At 42.6% G+C, this 18,299-nt stretch overlaps 1 protein-coding gene across 13 annotated transcripts in view; it reads right to left on the bottom strand.

The window, feature by feature from the left end:
- The window catches only part of LOC126920111 (heterogeneous nuclear ribonucleoprotein K), a 91,372-nt gene that overhangs the window by 46,301 nt on the left and 26,772 nt on the right, over nucleotides 1–18,299 (bottom strand). For 7 of the 13 annotated variants that reach the window (XM_050730059.1, XM_050730058.1, XM_050730070.1 and 4 more), the window contains exon 3: nucleotides 10,845–10,894. The exons of 4 other annotated variants lie outside the window; for them this stretch is intronic. The gene's annotated coding sequence lies outside the window, so the exon portion shown is untranslated. Of the gene's footprint in view, nucleotides 1–10,844; nucleotides 10,895–11,635; nucleotides 11,888–15,223; nucleotides 17,879–18,299 lie in introns of those variants that run through there. 2 more of the 13 variants (XM_050730063.1, XM_050730064.1) reach the window with 2 other exon arrangements.

Below are 18,299 nucleotides of genomic sequence, written 5' to 3'. Positions count from 1 at the left end.
AACTCGAAAAGACCTCCTACGTTTCTGGTCGTCCGACCATTACCGTAAGGGTGGAACAGGGGGTGGATCAGTCGATCGTTGTGCACGAGGGGCCAAGCGAATGATAAAATAATGGGTCGTGGGTAATTTCCACGTAACGCGTCGATTCCGAAGCACGTTTGAATTTACGAACATATTTTTCAAATAAAAAATATACGAATTAATTCGAGAAAAAAGAAAATAAATTAAGTTTAATAATTCCCTGTATCTATCTCGATCTACGATCACAGTGTGTATTCGATAGAAGAGAAAGTCGATTACGCGCAGTCCCAAACGATACAATATTTATCAATTATTCAGCAAAAACTCGATTTATCGGTCTCATTTTAGCGACACGTGCCGTCCGCTCGACCATAGAAAGCCAAAAAGAATGAATAAAGGGGAAAAGACAGAGAGGGAAAGAACGTGAAGAGAAAGGGATGAGAAGGGGCGCCATAGAGTCTGCAACGAGGGTAGCGTGAGGCGCCGAAGAGTCCACTGTCGGCAGCACTGCATCGACTAACTAGTCCATAACCAGTCCGCACGCCACTCCAAAGGGTTGCTGGTCTGATATATAGGGGCACAGGATGGAGGGCATCAAAGCCAGGTCGAAGGGGAGACCGCAATTAGGAACTGGGAGCAGCTTAAACTCGCTAAACCTGACGCGGGAATTTGAACTTGATGAACTTTCGACGGGTCTATGAAACGCAACCGCATGTATACCATAATATCTGCGATTTATACAGGGTGAAGTGAAAGTGATGTGTAACCCTGAGTTTAGATTCTTGTGAGAGGGAATTATCAGAGTTTTACCCGTCAACTTGAAGTTTCAAACTGTTTGATACGTTTTCAGCACGGATGTACCGTAAATTGTAGTAGCACAGGCCGAAAAGGATGCGGTTTCGCGAAACCACACGTGTTACGCAAAAGTAAATTAAACAATGTAAAATGACAAATTCTCGATATTTTATTTTTTTTTCTGATTTTTATTTCTGTAGTTAAATTGCAAATTATTGAAAATTCTCGTTCCCTTTCGTTTCAAATAAATTGTTACTTGTATTAAAGAAACATAGACCGATGATAACGCGTGCCGAGCTTTCACTTTTTCAAACGAATACGATATTTTGCCTTAAGTTGATTATACTTTCGTTGTTTGAACGAAGCAACTATTTCACGCAAGCCTGCAAATATCAGCCAACGAATCCTCGTTGCAAGTCAAACGCACCTGTATTTAATCTCTTCAGCACGAGCGTTGACCGCAGTCGACATACATCGAATAAGTATGTAAATCATTTGGACAGAACGTACGAAAGATAAAAAATTATTATATAATCACAGACGTAATTCAAATTTTGTGAAAACACAGCATAATTTTTATCATTATTTTTGTTATTACTTAAAATATTATTCCCCGTTTTCCGTAATGTGTTATTCCGAACGACTGCCACGATTCGCGTTATTCTATTCATCGGAAGGAGCGCTCTGCAATCGTTCTATAAATTCAATAGAATAAACGAACGACGATTATATAGGTCAAACGCAAAGAATCGATTTCTCAAACGAACTTCGTTCGTGCGCCGGGATGCTTCGAGAAACGAAGTCAAGTGGATCGATAGTCAAAGGAATAGGTGGAAAGGGAAGGGGCAATATTATTAAATCAGAACAGAACCGAAATATTCCAATTTTCGCGAAAGTTGCACGATAGTGGCGTTCAAGAGGAAGGAGAATCCGTGGTACGCGCGGATCGAGAGCCGTCTCTTGTCACGGTAATTGCACTCCTAGTAGTTACGCGGTCCAAGTAATTATTTCGACGTGGCGTAGACGACGGATATCCGAGATAATTGCAGCCAGCGCGACAATGATATCGCGCCCCAAAATTGCTCGGTGCCAGTAAAATATGATGTTTGCATGTCGTGCTTCTCTCCCTTTTCTCCCGCTTTCTCCGTTTTCCTGGTGAACCTTGTGTGCCACGGAACCACCCTCCGGCAGATGCTAACAGCCTGATAACCGGCTGTCCTTTTTTCAACTTTTTCGAACGTTACAACACAACTACGAGACACGATTCGTTTGAATATTCGTGGAAACGGAATAGACTGGGAAAAGTAGGCTTGGAAACATTTTCAAACACACCTAGTTTCCAAGCATTTTGTCGGAAGAAACGTTAAGGACTTCTGCACACCAGATGTTGACTCTGCAGGTTCGCATCGACTATGTAGCTAGTCTATGGCATAGATCTCTTCTCGGTGATGTTTATTACGTATGAGATTTCTTGGAACGAATTTCGAAAATGTGGATAGTATTACTATATCGAATGGGAAATAGAGAACAAGAGTAGGAAATAAGGGAAACAAGGTTGATCGTGGCTGGATTTATCGAATCGAAGTCGAAATGGGACGGCTCTTCTCACGATTCCATGCCGGCTTAACCGGGTCAACGAACAACAAGCGAGCGACATCGCACTAATGCCAATTAAACGAATAAACTTAATTGGTTACGTCGACCTGTTATTTATGTAACGAGAGAAAAACTGAGTTTTGCTTTTAATCAACGAGATGAAAATACGCCGTCGCTAAACTTAATTCTCGACTAAACGCTAGTTCCACCGTTACCCGTAATTTGTTTAAAGAAAAAGCTACATCGTTGACTCTTGGTAAAGAGCTACGATTGCACGTTAACGTTGAAATAACCACGATTCCTCTCTTCCATGCGTTTACCTTGCTCGAGTAAACCAACTGTTAAACTTATTACCTTCTTCCCGATTTCCGTGACAATTTGCATCTTAGAAGAGAATAATTGTATGCTAATTTTCCTCGCAACCACCGGCATAAATTATCTATCCTCTTAAGGACCGCCAAAAATTCTCCCTCGAGCAGAATCCTCTGGCGCAATAAACCATGGAAATGCTTAAAACGACCGAATACCGGATACAAACGACGTCAACGACGTGCAAACCGACACTGTCCAAGAAAATCAAGGAAATGGGGGAAAAAAGAGGAGTCGTGGAAAATGCGGCAATTACCAGCAGACTGTGGCCATACATTGAACACGGGAGAGACTATAAATTCAAGATGTCCCGACGAAAGAAACTTGTTTACCGTTTTTACCACAGTTCCTCGTCTGTCTCATCCACGTTTATCCACCTCCAAACCCTGGCAACGAATCCCACGGGATTTTCCTTGTAATTTGGTAAACCACTCTCCAACCGTTATATTTACTCTCAGTTGAGCCAACCTTGCCTCGCATGTCGAGAATATGTAATCTTGTTCATGTTATAAACTTCGTCCGACGTTAGTATCGTTTGTCGACGTCGTAAAAATTAAACACGTTTATGTGCACTTTATAGATCGATAAGCAAAGTCCAAATTCTTTTCACGCTATTAACGCTAGAATTACGGGAGTAATGAAACTATTTCCTAATTCTTCGTGGAAATTTTGTAAATACATTCTTGACAATTTTCCGCGATTCTTTTTACAGCTACACTGCCGGCTATAAATTATCAGGATAATTATTAAGGATATATTTAAAACACAGCGAATGCTTTTCGCTGCTTTTGTATCATGATCGTTCCATTATAAATCTATTCCTTATCTGTATAATATGAATACATATTAATTTAATCGGGTCGTACGTATTTTCTGATACAAAATAAAATAACATTCGTTAGAATATTAGAGAAACGTTTGTTCGCGAATGGCTTTTAAATACCGTTAGTATATTCTCGTTGAATGATTTATATCCCAGAAATACAAGAATGCGAAGTGTTTCTGATTTGAAATGCGCGTAATTTCATTGCAAATGATTCGATTTGTATCAAAATTATATGAGAACCATTCCATCGACGTAAACCACTTTCTGATTGAACGTGCGAGGTTCTTGCAAAGCGGATTGCGAGAAGAGAAGGAGAATAACAGGGAGACGCGTGTAATATTCGAAGTGGCGGACGAGGATCGAAGGGACGCTGGCAGGTGAGATTACCGGCTTCGGCTGAGACTAAACGGAGTTGGCTTAGAAATTCGACGCTTGACGTCACGCTTTCCATCGGCTTCTTTAAATAGAGTGATCAATGATATCGCTGATTGGACGGCTGAGTCTTTGCTCCAAATACCGGACGAACAGCTTGAGCTTTGCTCAGTGTGTATGAAAATGCAGCACGCAATTACGGGCGTGTATAAATTGGAAATTTGTCCACTCTTACGTGTCGAATATTTCGTATTACGTTGCATAAGAACGCGCGTCGAACAAAAGGAAAAATAAAAGAACGATGTGGGACGAGACAAAAAAGTGTTTACTTGTCTAGCACGAACTCAATGAGAAAACATTTACATACTCGACGATAACAGAGTAACGTTGGGTTTCATTCGTTTCGCGGAACTTAAAAATCCATTCAACGTCTGTTGCTTGGAGAGTTATGTCAGTTGTGATAAGGAATTACAGACTGCGCATTACCGCGTGTCTACGTATCTCGCATAGACGCCAACAGTGTCGTTTCTCTCTTTGCAGCTTATCGAATAACTTGTCAGAAACAAATAAAGTTCTGTCGATATCCGTTCGGTTGGATTCCCCGCCAAACGGAGAACAATCGAAGAGGAATTCATCGCCCTCGCAATTGTGTTCCTGCTTGCAAAAGTAAACGGACAAGATAGAGCGAAGAAATTTGTCGAGGTCAGAAATTTTACAGAAACGCTCGCTTAGAGCGATAAATGATAAAAGAACGGTCGAAAAAATGCACGAACAAAGAAAAAAAAGAACGCCACGCGGAAGAATCGAGCAAATAGAAAAAGAGAGATCGAGGGACGATGGAAAACGTGCTAACAGCTGAAATCGGCCGAATCAACGGAATTTCTTGTTGGTTGGGAACATTTCGAGGAAAGAGAATGGTTTAAAGCAGATCGGGAGAGGCATCGGGGACTCGCACTTTCCGAGCAAATACCGACAGTTATGTCAACAGGCAGGCGCGTTAACGCTTGTTAAATGTTTGAGAACGTTTATGCAGCCAGGCAATAAAAGGCGAACCGGTTGTCGGTGCATCGGTGATAATGCAACGGAAGGCTACTGCGGCAAAAACAGACCTGGCACACGCGAACCAATCAAAAGACTCTGCGGGAGTTTTGCGCTGGAATCTGATCGATTTGCCCTCTTCCGATAAATGGAAATGAAAGAAAGAAGGTCGATGGACTGGCTGAGAAAAACCAGTTTGTGACAAGAGCCCAAAGATTCCTTTCAGCCGACGAAGAATGAATCGAAAAGCCGGAAAAAAAGACTTTGGACATTGCTATGTAGCTTGCCCTGGAATTCTCGCTATTGTGGAAATGTGATTTCGTTGAACGAGTGAAGAATATCAGGAAAGAAAACGATAGAGGTGCGAATGATAATATTTGGCGCGGAGAGGTGCGAAAGAAGAATGTTTGGACGGAGCGTTTGAGATTATCGTGTGAACGAAAAATTCACGGCTACCATCAATTTGGAGTAGACGTGCAAATAGTTATAAAAAGACAAAAATTAGGAATCAAGAGTCGGCAAACGAATCAAAATCTTTCGTCTTCGACGCGATACTCCTACGTTACGTGAAAGAGAGGAATTTGGATGAACGAAATCCACAATTAGACTACTACATCACCGGCATAAACGTTCGTTAATATCAATGCAGAAGAGACTATTCAACGTGTTAACGAGTCTTGGTTCAGCGAATCAGTACAAGACAAGATTCGAGCAACTATGCTTTGTGCGGCCACCGTTAATTTCTACGACCAAGGGAAGACATCTCGCCGAGCTTTCATCCATTTATCGTAGTCGCGTATAAAGACGTTCGTTGAATAGTTCCCACACTTCCTCGCGCTCCGAAATTAGCCGACGCATTCGCGAAATATCGCCCGTTTGCTCAAACGTGTCGCCGCGTCGTTCAATAATTTCCTAATTAAACGTGGAATATATCAATTCCTGTATCGCATAAAATCTGTACAGAACTTCCATAAGAAGCTATCGAATGAATTTTATTCACGCAATTAAACATCTCCGAGCGAGATTTCTATTCATTTATTCGCGGAATAAACGCATCGATGATTACTGCGCGAAAAATGTAAAGCGAAAGAGAGAATTAGTTGCGTTAAAAGAGCGCCATATGGGTTACAAATCTTTAAACAGATATAACGTAGAGAACAGAAAACAAAGTGGTAATTTATTTTGTTCGTAAGACAATCTATTTCGAAGACAATATCCGATATATTCGATACCTATAAGGACAATAATATAGACAGTATCTATAAGGAAGCTAAAAAAAGAGAATAAAAATATTCCTTAAAAATTTGACTAAACATCTTAATTTCTTCGCAGGCGCGAAGTTCCACTGGAGCCACTTTGTCGAGCGCATATCTTTCTCGTACGTATCACACGTAACCATAGACTCAGTCATCGCTGCACGAATATTCAATACAGCCACTCCACGTCCTCGCGCAGATTATTCGTGTAAATGGGATTGTTCAGCGAGCCAGCAATTTACAACCGAGCGAACAAGTAATCGCCGATTCCTTCCCGTTCCTTCCGATATCCTGGCTCACGTTCATCCTTTTCCCGGTTTGTACTAGCTGAGAAGGCCGGTCAGGATTATTTCGTACTTTTCTCCGTCCTAACGCTACAGCCAGGATCGATTATTTCTGAATGAAATATCGTGATTCGAGTAGCGGCATTCAACGAACCTAGTCTCTGTTTCACTCGACCAAGCGAATACAAGCTTCTAAGTGGGATTCACGAACTTTGAGAACACGTTTACCAACAGATTTCGCATTTAGCTGCTATTTCGTACAAGTTTGCGAATACTCGAAATCTTCGCGCAAACGATGATTCGTGTTAGTTAAAAATTCTCTTATTTAACGACATGTACAAACAACAATCTTCCAAAGTTAAAACGTATATTTTCTTTTCTTTCCTCTCCTCTTTTTTTAGGGGGTGTGTGGCGACTGTTGGGAAAAAATTTTATCGATAAAATGACGGATTTGAGCACAGGGCAGATATGTCGATGAGATCTCAGGTAACTTTGGTTAGAACTTTGATTATATATCGTTATCGAGGTTGAAATGTCATCTACGAAGCTAACGCAAACGGTATTATCGCGTCTCTAATCGCATGAGCACAAGGACGATGTAAGCAAACAGGTATATCTCTGTGTCGATGACGAAACATGGAAAAAAGCGGCGATCGATGATATAGACACGAGTGATTCAACGTCCACTGCACGGTAGAAGCAGCATTCTCTGAATAAATGAAAAATTCTTAGGTAATACACGACTAGATAAAGCATATTACACCTGCAGAATGAATTATAGCACAAGAACGAAGAGAAGCTGAACGTTCACTATCTTCAACCTTCAGCAATGCCGTGTAACTTAGGAACTATATATTATCTTATTATTGTACTATTCTCTTAACGCCAGTCCATTTATTTGCAGCAATGGTTAATTTCTAGACTTTGCATTAAAATAAAAAGGCAACGATTAATTGTAATTTTTCTACACGTAAGAAGAATGAACGCAGCAATTGTAGAGGATAAAAGTAAAAAGCTTCCAAGATCTCAATGACGTCGGATGAGCATCCGCTTACTGTAACAAATGGGGTACAAATCCTGACCGAATGTGTGGGCCAAACTCTATCATCAACAATGATGTCCAAGACAATCGAGGATGTGCACAATCTTGAAAAATCCTAAGAAAAATTCCCCTGATGGAAGAATAGAATAGCATAAGAGAGGACAACGACACAAAAGCATCAAAACCTCTTTAAGAATTAACGAGTGGGTAGCCAATGACTGCTACTCTAATTTTGTCCAGCTTCGCAATGAACTTCGAACAAAACAGAAATCGATATAGCCTGTAGAGTGAGCGTTTGACGGCTTAATTATTTCCATAAGACAAGCGCCTCTAACGACGATTTTTCATCTGTCAGCGTCCATCCACATTTCCTAGTTCGCGACGGTCCAGCTCCGAAATTAGACTCTATGAAACCGGACCAACCGGAAATTCGTTCCCTGGCATGATCGAAAGTCACGACTAACTGGGTGGAAATATTTGCAATAGGCTAATAGCTGTTGGCATTAAAAGAGCCCGATTTTGTCATAAATTGTACAAGAAAGCAAAAAAGTAATTAGTAACAAATAAAATAGATATATCGATGCGAAGTAAAGGTAGTTTTATTTATTTTGTAACGATCGTTGGAAGTCTGTCTTGAGTTACACAGAATTTGTTTGTAAAAAGAAAAGGAGATAAATAGACGATAAATAAATAACTAATTTCTTTGATGCTTTTTTTACTCTTTAAGCAATGTTTGAAACTGCTTATTGTAAGAACTGCGTCAAAACACGATGCACTGCGGTAGATATGACGCATTGACACGTCATGGGTGCGGTAATTTGTGGACTCTGATGCATACTCCTTGCATGATTTCACGGTTTCGTTTTAAAAAAAAAACCTCGCCGTTTTAATTGACGTTTCCTTTGAAAAAATCTGTTTCAATGTCACGAAGGAAATCTAAAGAAATTAACGCGGCACAAAACGTAGAAATTTACGTAATCCTTGTCGCCTGTATGCATCATGAAAAGGTGTGATACGGAATATATCAAGTTTACAGTGGATAAAAATGTAAGACGTATCGTTACATCAAAGAAAAGACGCAATGCTTCAAAGACTCCAAGTTTCCACGTACTACGTAACAGCGTCTTGGTTTTATATCGTACAAAGATATAGACATAAAAAGACACAGTGTTACGATTTAAAAAACGTATAAATTAACGTACGTAACTCTAAAGTACGATATTCCAAAAATACCTTTACTCGAACGTGGTGTCTATATATTTTCATAAAATTGTAATTTGTAATTGTAATTTTCGATTTCGTTGCTTTCACACCAGCCGATACTTTTACTTTCAACCTTAGTTACTTGCCTCAGAGGTAAGTCCGACGCGGTAAAGGAGGCAAAAACGCGGCTAGCGACGAAGCACGATCACCGGAAACCTTTCAACGACGAAGCCGCCCTCGAAAAAGGTACGCTTTCGAGGGCAGGCGCATTCCTCAGTTCCGTTGCCGGGAAAACCGCGCAGACTGTGTCGATGTCTCGAGTCGATGCACCTGAGATTACGTTAACGGTACGATCGATTTGTATAAACAACACCGCGAAACCATCGAGTACGCTACCGCTCGCGTTCTTTGACCCTGCGGCGAGAACCCTCGAACGCGTAGCACGTCGAGAAGGGTCTTTTATCCGTACGCTAACCCTTCCCCTACCCGCGGCATTCCACACTTAGCCTTAGACTCGAGAAAGAGGATCGGAAGAGAAGACGAAGCAAAGCTGCTACGAGCATGCTCTCGCTACCAAGGTGTAACGTCCTGGTACACCAGTCTGACCACTCTTCTGCTCCCTTTGCCCTCCATACCCGGCCTCCTTCCTTCTTCCTTGAGCCTTCGTTTCGCCTCCTTCCAACTCGATCGGCTGTCTTCGCGAAACTTCAAAACTAGCGTTGTCGCGAAACGTTTAACGGATATGTTTCGCATCGAAGTACATAACGTTTAATTTATCGGACGAACTCTTATCCTCGATAAGTAGTAGATGAGAAAATAAAATGAAAAAGATGGCGTTAACGCAATTTCTTGTCAATTGTACGAACATCTATGTAAATAACTAAATGGAATTTTCCAACTTGGCGATGTGTAACGAACCGGCACGCTCGTTAGCACAAAACAGTTGTCATCTCGAAGCACGCGTGTCTTCTGGATAGGTGTGTCAAAACGAAAACTACCGCGTTACAAAAATACCACGAGTGGGTTGAGCTCGCGGCCGATTTGAATTTCATTCAGCTCGACCTCGGTCACGTTTGTTTGCGTTCGCGTAGCACGAGAAATGGCCACGACGTAACAGGCCGTTCACGACTATTCACGAGGAACGAGTTTCCACGTCGAATCGGCCTGCCAGTCACTGACGAACCCTTTTGTGGTAGAACGTCTGATTCGTGCATGGAATTTCACGATTATTGCTTCGAGGCGTACTGCGTTCAGTTGTATCGCGAATACATAACAAATACGAATATCAAACTAGCAGATAACGCGCAGGATGCAGCGTGCAATCGGTTCTCTAAACTTAGACCAGTGATAAAACGACTGCAACAAACCGCAAGTCTTTTATCGTTTTCTTAAACGGAATGTAAAATTCTAAATTCGCGTTCACTGCGCACATATTTTATTTGACCATTATCGTTCCGTAATAATTCCTTAATAATGTTATTTGTAGCCGCTACAGACAATAACGTTTCCATCTTTCATTTAAAGCATTCAATCGCGTTCGACCGTACCGATCTTCAAAATAAAAAGGAACGAACTAGAATAAAATGTTACACCCGATAAGATAATTTGCCCTCATGATAAATCTTAGAGATTAGACTCTGATGATTTGGTATCGAATAACTTGCCCAATTCGAACGGTGCTTATTTCAAGATAGTTATTCGGAATTAACAATAGTTCGTACAATGGAACGCAGTATTCAGTCCTAAAGAGTTCGTTTAATCGGACGTTCGTCCAAGCAATCGACACAAACCTGCGCTGCAAAAGGGAGTGGAGAAAGAAGGACATGAAATGCAACCGATCCTCGTTTTCTTTTTCAGGCTAACCGTATACGGTCCCTGCTTATGACCGCATATAAATCGTCGACGACGATCTCTCGCGAGTCGAAACAGAACGAGGCCGGTCGTCGCCGATTGTCGTCACTGAATTCCTTCAGCCGCGTGTTTCGCATGCGAAATGAAGCGCGGTTGCATTCTTGCCGTGTCGATGCAAAACTGTTACTCACCAATAACGATGTTCGCCGCAGTTGCCTCCGGAATGGATCGGCAGTAAACCCTGCACAGACAAAAAAAGACAAGCGTCGTTTTAATCCACAACTCTGTTGCTAGAACCCACTATACGCGAATCAATTCCTTCAGCCTTCTCCTCTCCTTTTTTTCGCCGACTGCACCATACTACGTACGCGCGTTTAAGGCGTACAGTGATACAAGGTACTGGAGTTTGCGTTAAAATCGTACAGCTGTCGACAGAAATAAGATAGAGCGATGAACAAGGTTAAAGTTAGAACGTTACGGAATAAGAGAAAAATAAGGGAGAGTATCACGAACGAGTTTTGAAATCTATATCGAATTTGACGATTTTTAAGAAGATTACCGCTTGTCCGTCACGATGTACGGGTTTTGACAATGGCAACTCCGTTAAAAGATGTTGAAATTAATATAGATTTTCAAAATCTGTTCGTGACACGTTTCTCTATATTTCTCCCTTATTCTGCTGCTACGTAATTTAGCCTTAACCTCGAGCAAAATTCATCGCTCTATGTTATTTCTATCGAAAATTCTACACGATTTTGACAGAATCTTGAACACATTATCCCACTGTGCGGCGCATGGAACGCTTGCTTTGTTGCCTACTGACGTAATACTACGTTCTTTCATCGGTGAAAGTCGCGGTTTCTTCACGTAGTAGTACGTCCCTTTCGCGATGATTGAAAATTCGAATTCTCCTCACTGACGATTCACTCGCGACCTAATTCCAAGCGTACTGATTTTCCCCTGTGCAAAACGCTTTACTGACCATTGACGTAGTTCCACGATCTCTCATGAAATGCAATTGAAATTGATCGATGATCGACTAACTAACGACACACCGGGTTTCACATAGTTTTCACGGTGCTTCGCGCATCTATGTAAATTCTGCGCAATCTATTTCGGACACGATCGCGAACGTCACTGGCCACTGTTTCTAAGCGTCGAACGCGGGCTTCTTCGGCAGGAATATCACACGCCGGTAGGTCAGCAAAACGTTCGAGCATCCGCGCGTCTCTCCCGTTACGCAATTATTCGTAACTCGATCGACGAGTCGATCGGGCCCAAGGTGCTTCCTCGATGCCTTGAGACTTCTCAACGATATCGAGATCTAGAGCTCGGTCGCACACTGATGACCGATGTCACACTGATCACAGTTCTCCACCAACAAAACACACCAACACGTGCACGACTGCTAATTAATCCGCCAATCCGACAAGATGTTGTGAACGAGCAAGGTCGTCGCGGCGCGTGTTCTTCTCTGCTCGTTCTCTCGTCAACACCGGCAAATTAATACTCTGCCCGAAGAAACTGCGTCCGTCCCAATTTCCAGGTCCGAGCGGAGAACACCGTCAAGGTCGAAATACCTCGGACCAAAACGAGAGGAAGAGAGAAAGAGATAGAGAGAGAAAGCGGTAAGAGAGAAATCGAGCTAGGTCATGGCCAGAGTTGGCCGTACCTTGAATATCCTTCGATCTTCTGCGACCTCGTGACACGACCAAGGATCCAAGAGAAACGAGGATGCGTGGAGAGTTGGTACGGGTAAGGACCTATGCTAGATGGAAGACAGAACACGAGTAACTTTGCAAAGTGGTGAGCCCGCTTCTTCCAACGAGTAGTTGTCTACTTCTCCTCTGAATCCCTCCTTCCTCCTACTCTTCAACCATCTCTTTCTCTTCCATTGCCTCCTTCTGCCTCTTCCTTCATCGTGCAGAGGCACGAGTCAGTTTGGTGGGGGGCTCGGATCACGAGGGGGGAGCCTCGTAAGAGAGAGAAAGAGAGAGAAAGGGGGATAGAGAGAGAGAGAGAGAGAGAGAGAGAGAGAGAGAGAGAGAGAGAGACGAAGCATCGAAGAAAGACGAAGCAAATAGCAGAATGTGTGTAAGAGGGCGGGAGGAGGTTTGGAGAACGAACGAAAACGCACATGTGTGTACGTAAGTGCACTCGGCTGCGAGGCTACGACGTGAACGAATAATCCGGATGCATCCGAGGGACGGTCGGAGGGCTAGGAGGGGAACGAAGTCAATGAACGACTTCACCGCAATCGCCACGCGGCGAGAGAATTTCACGGTTGCGAGCTTCTCTCACCCTCTCGCTGTTTTCATCCGACTACCATGTCCCTCTTGCTTTTCCTACGCTCGTTTTTTCGTTTTACGACATTATTTTTCCCCCCTCTAATATTGTTCCTTTTTTTTTTGCCAGTGGATCACGTAAACAAGCTGGTGCTTCTTTCTTTGCGTTTATTTGCCAGAAAAAATATATTTAAAAAAAGACAAGCTATTCTCAAACCATCGAGACTTCCTTGAAGTGTCACTGTGACACTTTTCGAAATAGTCGATGACAGACGTAGTCGTCTGCAGACGTTCAAAATGTCGAGTACTATCGCAGACACAGACTGGTAGAAGATAATCCAACTTCAAGTTTCGAAACCTTACTTTTATGTCATCGATTCGCGCTAGGCGCTTTCATTTACAGTCAGGAAATTCTTTGCATATTGCGCGACGAGCATATTTCACGAAATTCATGTGCCTCTGCTACACCTGCATCGATGGAACATCGGCAAAATTGAACTAGAAAGATTTTCTTTTGATACTAGACCCGAGTGAACATGCGGAAACAACGTTAACACTGATACTGTTTCCCAACGGGAGAGATGCAAGTTGGCGAGAAACGGGAGGAGCTCGTTACCAAATGAACTCGCTCGAAATTTCGAAATTAAATTTAAATCTCATTCAACTTTATCGTTCACAGCGAGTCGCGGATGTTGCAACAGCAGGTACCGAAAATACGCTCTCTCGCCCACTCAGCCACGAAAACGTTAATGCCGGCTGTTCGCGGGCACACGAGTTCAGAAATTATCCGAAACCGTCTTTAGGACCACTGAATAATTTATCCGGCCCGCTATCGACCCGCCATGTCCGGGGCCAACTTTTAATTGCGTCTACCGAAACGATGCGCTTTCCAAAATTTAATCTATCAACTGCTAATGAACCCAGCCAAATAACTAAATACTTGAAAAATGTAATTGATCCAATTAATCATGGAAATTCGTCAAGTTTTTACCTGGATAGCCTGGTGCACGCGTATAAGTGAAACGTACGCCTCGACACATACCTTTGTTAAACACGCAATACAGACACGCTGTCCAGACCTAAGTATCCGAGCCATTTGAAAATTAACCAGCAACAGAATTCCCTGAATATTTCCGTCGGCACGTTAAACGAAATTAATCATTCACTGTGAAAGCTCGTTTCTGCCATTAACGTTGTTGGCTAATTACTTTCCACGAGTTGCAACCACCTAGTCTACCTTGTAGGTACCAGCGTAACTAAAGGACCACCTGGAATATGAGAACCACGTCCTTTCAACAAGCATACACGTGCATCGTGCCTGAGACAATGGCTCTTCGTGCAAGTCGAGGAAATTCTCTGGCAGCTGACTAGGCGATCTTTTCCCCGAGCATTCTGGTGGTAGCGGTGAATCGACCAAGAACACGCAAGAATATCCAATAGCAACGCGGAAAACTGGCTCGTTGCGGCACTTTGGCTACCACCGCACAACGACGCCGAAAAAATATAGGCCGCGCAAACGATATCATAGCTGGCTGGCTGTCGGCTGGATCGTCGCGATATTCGCGACCAACCGATAATCGATCAGCCCGGATAGATATGAAACACGAAACGTGACTCATAGCTTCTTATCGAACCAACACTGTCCCTAGTGGGGACGACTTTTTTTTATCCGTATCGACTGCTTGTCCGTAATTTCTTAGCGATGCGAGAAACGCGTATAAAGTAATCAGCGCTACGATACAAAAATTTGTCCAATGTCGAACAAGAGTACAGGAAGTTAGGAGAAATAGCAAATGAAATTTATATCTTGGATAGCTATCGCGATAAGGGAAATAGTCCCAACACCGTAATCGCCTAACATCCGCTTTCCTTCGATCGATCAAACAATTTTGTCTGATGAACAGAGAGCCGAGTAAACCGATCGATAAACGGAAAACAAATTCTTTCCTACCGAGATCGTCCTAACGAAGAGGACGTTCCAACGAGCCCCCTAAAACCACTACGCATCGCTCACCACACACCAGAAACGCTAACGAAACGAATCCATCCACCCGTTTAATTTCTCGACCACGTCGATGCAAAAGAAACGACAAATCCGATTTCACGGTTTCACGATACATGTCTACCTCTTGGCTCGTGGTAAAAAAAATGTCCACCGGATTGGATCATCGGAAATCGTCCACGTATTGTCTCTAACGACTAAAAGGTTTCTCAGTCCTACTTTCCACGAAAAAGCAATTGGAAGCGAAAATGATAACGAGAAGACCGCAGATTTCGAGACGTACCTTTTGCGTACGCTGCTTCACCGCGCGTTCCCGTGTTCCTGATGGAGTTTCGCCGTTGCTGGATACGTCCCGGGCCCGATGGCCGCGTGCACAGCCGTTTGTGCACGTTCACACGTTCACAGAGTGTTACACGCGTAACGGTTCGCACGATGCGTGACATGCGTGTGTCGCGCGTATGACGTGGCGTGTGTGCGGAAGTATATTGATCAGCTGATGGTCGGGTGGATACTGGGCTACCTCGCAGAATTCACCATATTGTTGCGTCAGCGCGCACGCGCCGAGCCCTCGCTTTCGTCCCTTCGTTCACCCTTTTCGTGCCTCCTCAACCCCTCCGCTTGTTACCCCTGCAAGACCCGTGGTGGCACGCCGCGTTTCTTCGACTTTCGTTCAATGAAAAATCTCGAGAAAAAGGAGCAAGATGCCGAGAGGGTCAACGAGCAACTCTGACGGAAGTACGAAGAAATAAATTCGCGATATAAAGATCGCGCACCGTCAGCGTTCGACGACGAAACGAAACATCGAGCTTGAAACACGAAACGACAGAGTTGCTAGTTGCGTAATCGAATGTTGATTCTTGCGTATAGGGTTAAATTACATATCGAGTGCTTTCGAGTGCTTATTTTCATCGGGAAATGTTCACCAGGTGTGTCAATATTTATCTAAAACAGCCAATGACATACCACAGCTCTTTTATGTACAATTTACGAAGTAATAATATTGATAATGTGATTAAGTCGTAGATCGTAAACTCCTCTTTCGCTGTTTTGAGGCTCAATTTTTAAACCTTACTCAACGTAAGTTTTCTGTAAAGAATTTCCAGAGGTTGCGTAGATGTGAAATTCGAAGATGCGGAAATTTATCGGAGAAAGGCGCCAGTATAGTATGTACTATGTCATATCTATGACGCTTTCTAAATCTGCGAAAGCTTGAGCACTGGCTGCGTTTTACACCGCTTGGAATCGCTTAGGAAATCACGTTCCCCTTATGGCGTAGTTAAACTCTCCTTAAATACACACCTGTACCAACTCGTAATAGCTAATAAGTCGTCCAAGGCAAACAAAGGCATCTTTTTATTTCCCGGAAGAAAACAGATAAGACGATGCAGATTCTACGTGAAACTTACTATTCGATGTTTTATTTGATAAATTTCTGTCGGACGAAAGCATCCGATTTCTATTTTTCTTAGGTGGAAAAGTCGAAACGTCCACAGACTCGATCGAGTCTAAGTTCGTCGGTATCTAGCAGCGAACAAACTTTTCATTTCATTAGAGACGTTCCTCGATATACATATACATAGTGCTACAAAACTAGTTTCACCTCGAAGTGAATCGCATTATAAACTTAACGCGACTGTTCCCTCTCACTTGCAATGGAAAGATTTTCATTTCCTACAGTTTTTCGTCCCAACCGAAGCAAATTTTTCAATAATTCCAAATAAATCACAGCTCGACGGTTAATTCGTCGATGACATGAAAGCAAAGTTTATGCAACTCGAGTATTAAATTCCTATTTGTTCAGCTCTCGCTAGGTCCCAGGGAAATTACTTTCTCTTGGAAAATTCATTTCACTCGACGCGAAGGTCAGGAAATTTAAAACCATACAACTATTAGGCTTCTCTTCGACCAGATATTATACGTAACGTTTGCTTTTCTTCCATCTTTGCGTACTTGAGTTTCGTTTGCTCGCGAAGAATTTCCACAGACAAGATTCGATAAGGGAATTACTTACTCGGTGGCAGCCGAAAGGTTAACGAGATAATTCTATCTTCTCTGAAGCCGGTGGAACTTCCAAGCGACACGAGTTCATAACCTACTTTCATCTTAACTTCGCGTTTCTGTTTAACCGGACAATATTGCTCGAGGTTTAAGCGATAATCATTTATAGAACGAATCGAAACTGCGGATTGTAATACAGAAGAGAGTAATTCGAGGAATCGGATAAACTCTGACGGTCGTTATTTTTAAATACTTTAATCGGCAGGCTTAAAAAGTGCAGATTAATTGAAACACCAGTAGATTTCGTAATTTCGTTTACAACGGATACTCGACACTTCTCAAGATATTTACGATTAAAATCAATCACGCTTTAACGCAAATGATCTTTTAAAATTCCGAAAAACAATATGTCTCTGGCACATTTCAATGGTGTATATACTTTTAACAGAACGATGAAATGTAGCAGCGTTCAAAGTCTAACTAGGTCAGTGACCAAAATATCTTACAGTTGTCTTATTAGACAAACGATAAATCATTTAGAAAAATTGCCCATTAATCTACGCGTATCCCTCGAGTACGTATATTTCGCCGATTAGATACGTCTCCCATGTATTGTTTATTAAGCACGAAACCGTCACTGATTAGTGAAATCTTCAAATACGAGCATATGAAAGCCAAATGTCTGACATCACGGGGAAGAAAGCGTGTCTACGTTCAATGATCCTCGAAAGAAGAAAAAGAACTGGCCTTTTCCACCAACGGTGACTCATCCGCCAGGAAAATATTCGTCGAACGAACTTGTGACACAAATCCACGATCAAAGAGTCTCGTTAACAACAAACGTACATACGTGCGCCGATGTCGGCTACGTTGAATATTCGGAGCCCGAGGATCGGAATTGTGTTAACCATCCGCTGTTTTCCTTTCACATTCAAATTACTCTGGCCAAGCTTCGTTACGAGAATCGTTTCATCGTTTACGTCTACGTACGTACCACGTGAATAATGGTCATGAATTGTTCCGAAAAACAGACAATTTTATACGATTGAAGAGTCAACGTTTGTTTCGTTGCTAAAGCTTCGTTGTATCGACAAAACGAAAGAAAAGGAAAGAATTGTAGCCTTTACAAAGCGATAGTTTCCTGCTACGAGGAAATAAAGATTTCTAAGTCCAAAAATTGCTCACCTCTGTAACCGTTAGAGAAAGAGCTTTATGATACGAAGAACGTGACAAATATACCGCCATTTTCTCCCAGATGTGTACAGGAATAGCGAATCGTTAGAAGATTCGAGGAAAACTATGGCGGAATGGAGGCGCAACGAAACAAACTCGTAAAACCAGCAGCGAGAAGGGAACCGGCC

The sequence above is a fragment of the Bombus affinis genome, chromosome 9 (genome assembly GCF_024516045.1).
Source record: "Bombus affinis isolate iyBomAffi1 chromosome 9, iyBomAffi1.2, whole genome shotgun sequence".
Taxonomy (NCBI): domain Eukaryota; kingdom Metazoa; phylum Arthropoda; class Insecta; order Hymenoptera; family Apidae; genus Bombus; species Bombus affinis.
This window is presented reverse-complemented; position numbering and strand designations above follow the sequence as displayed.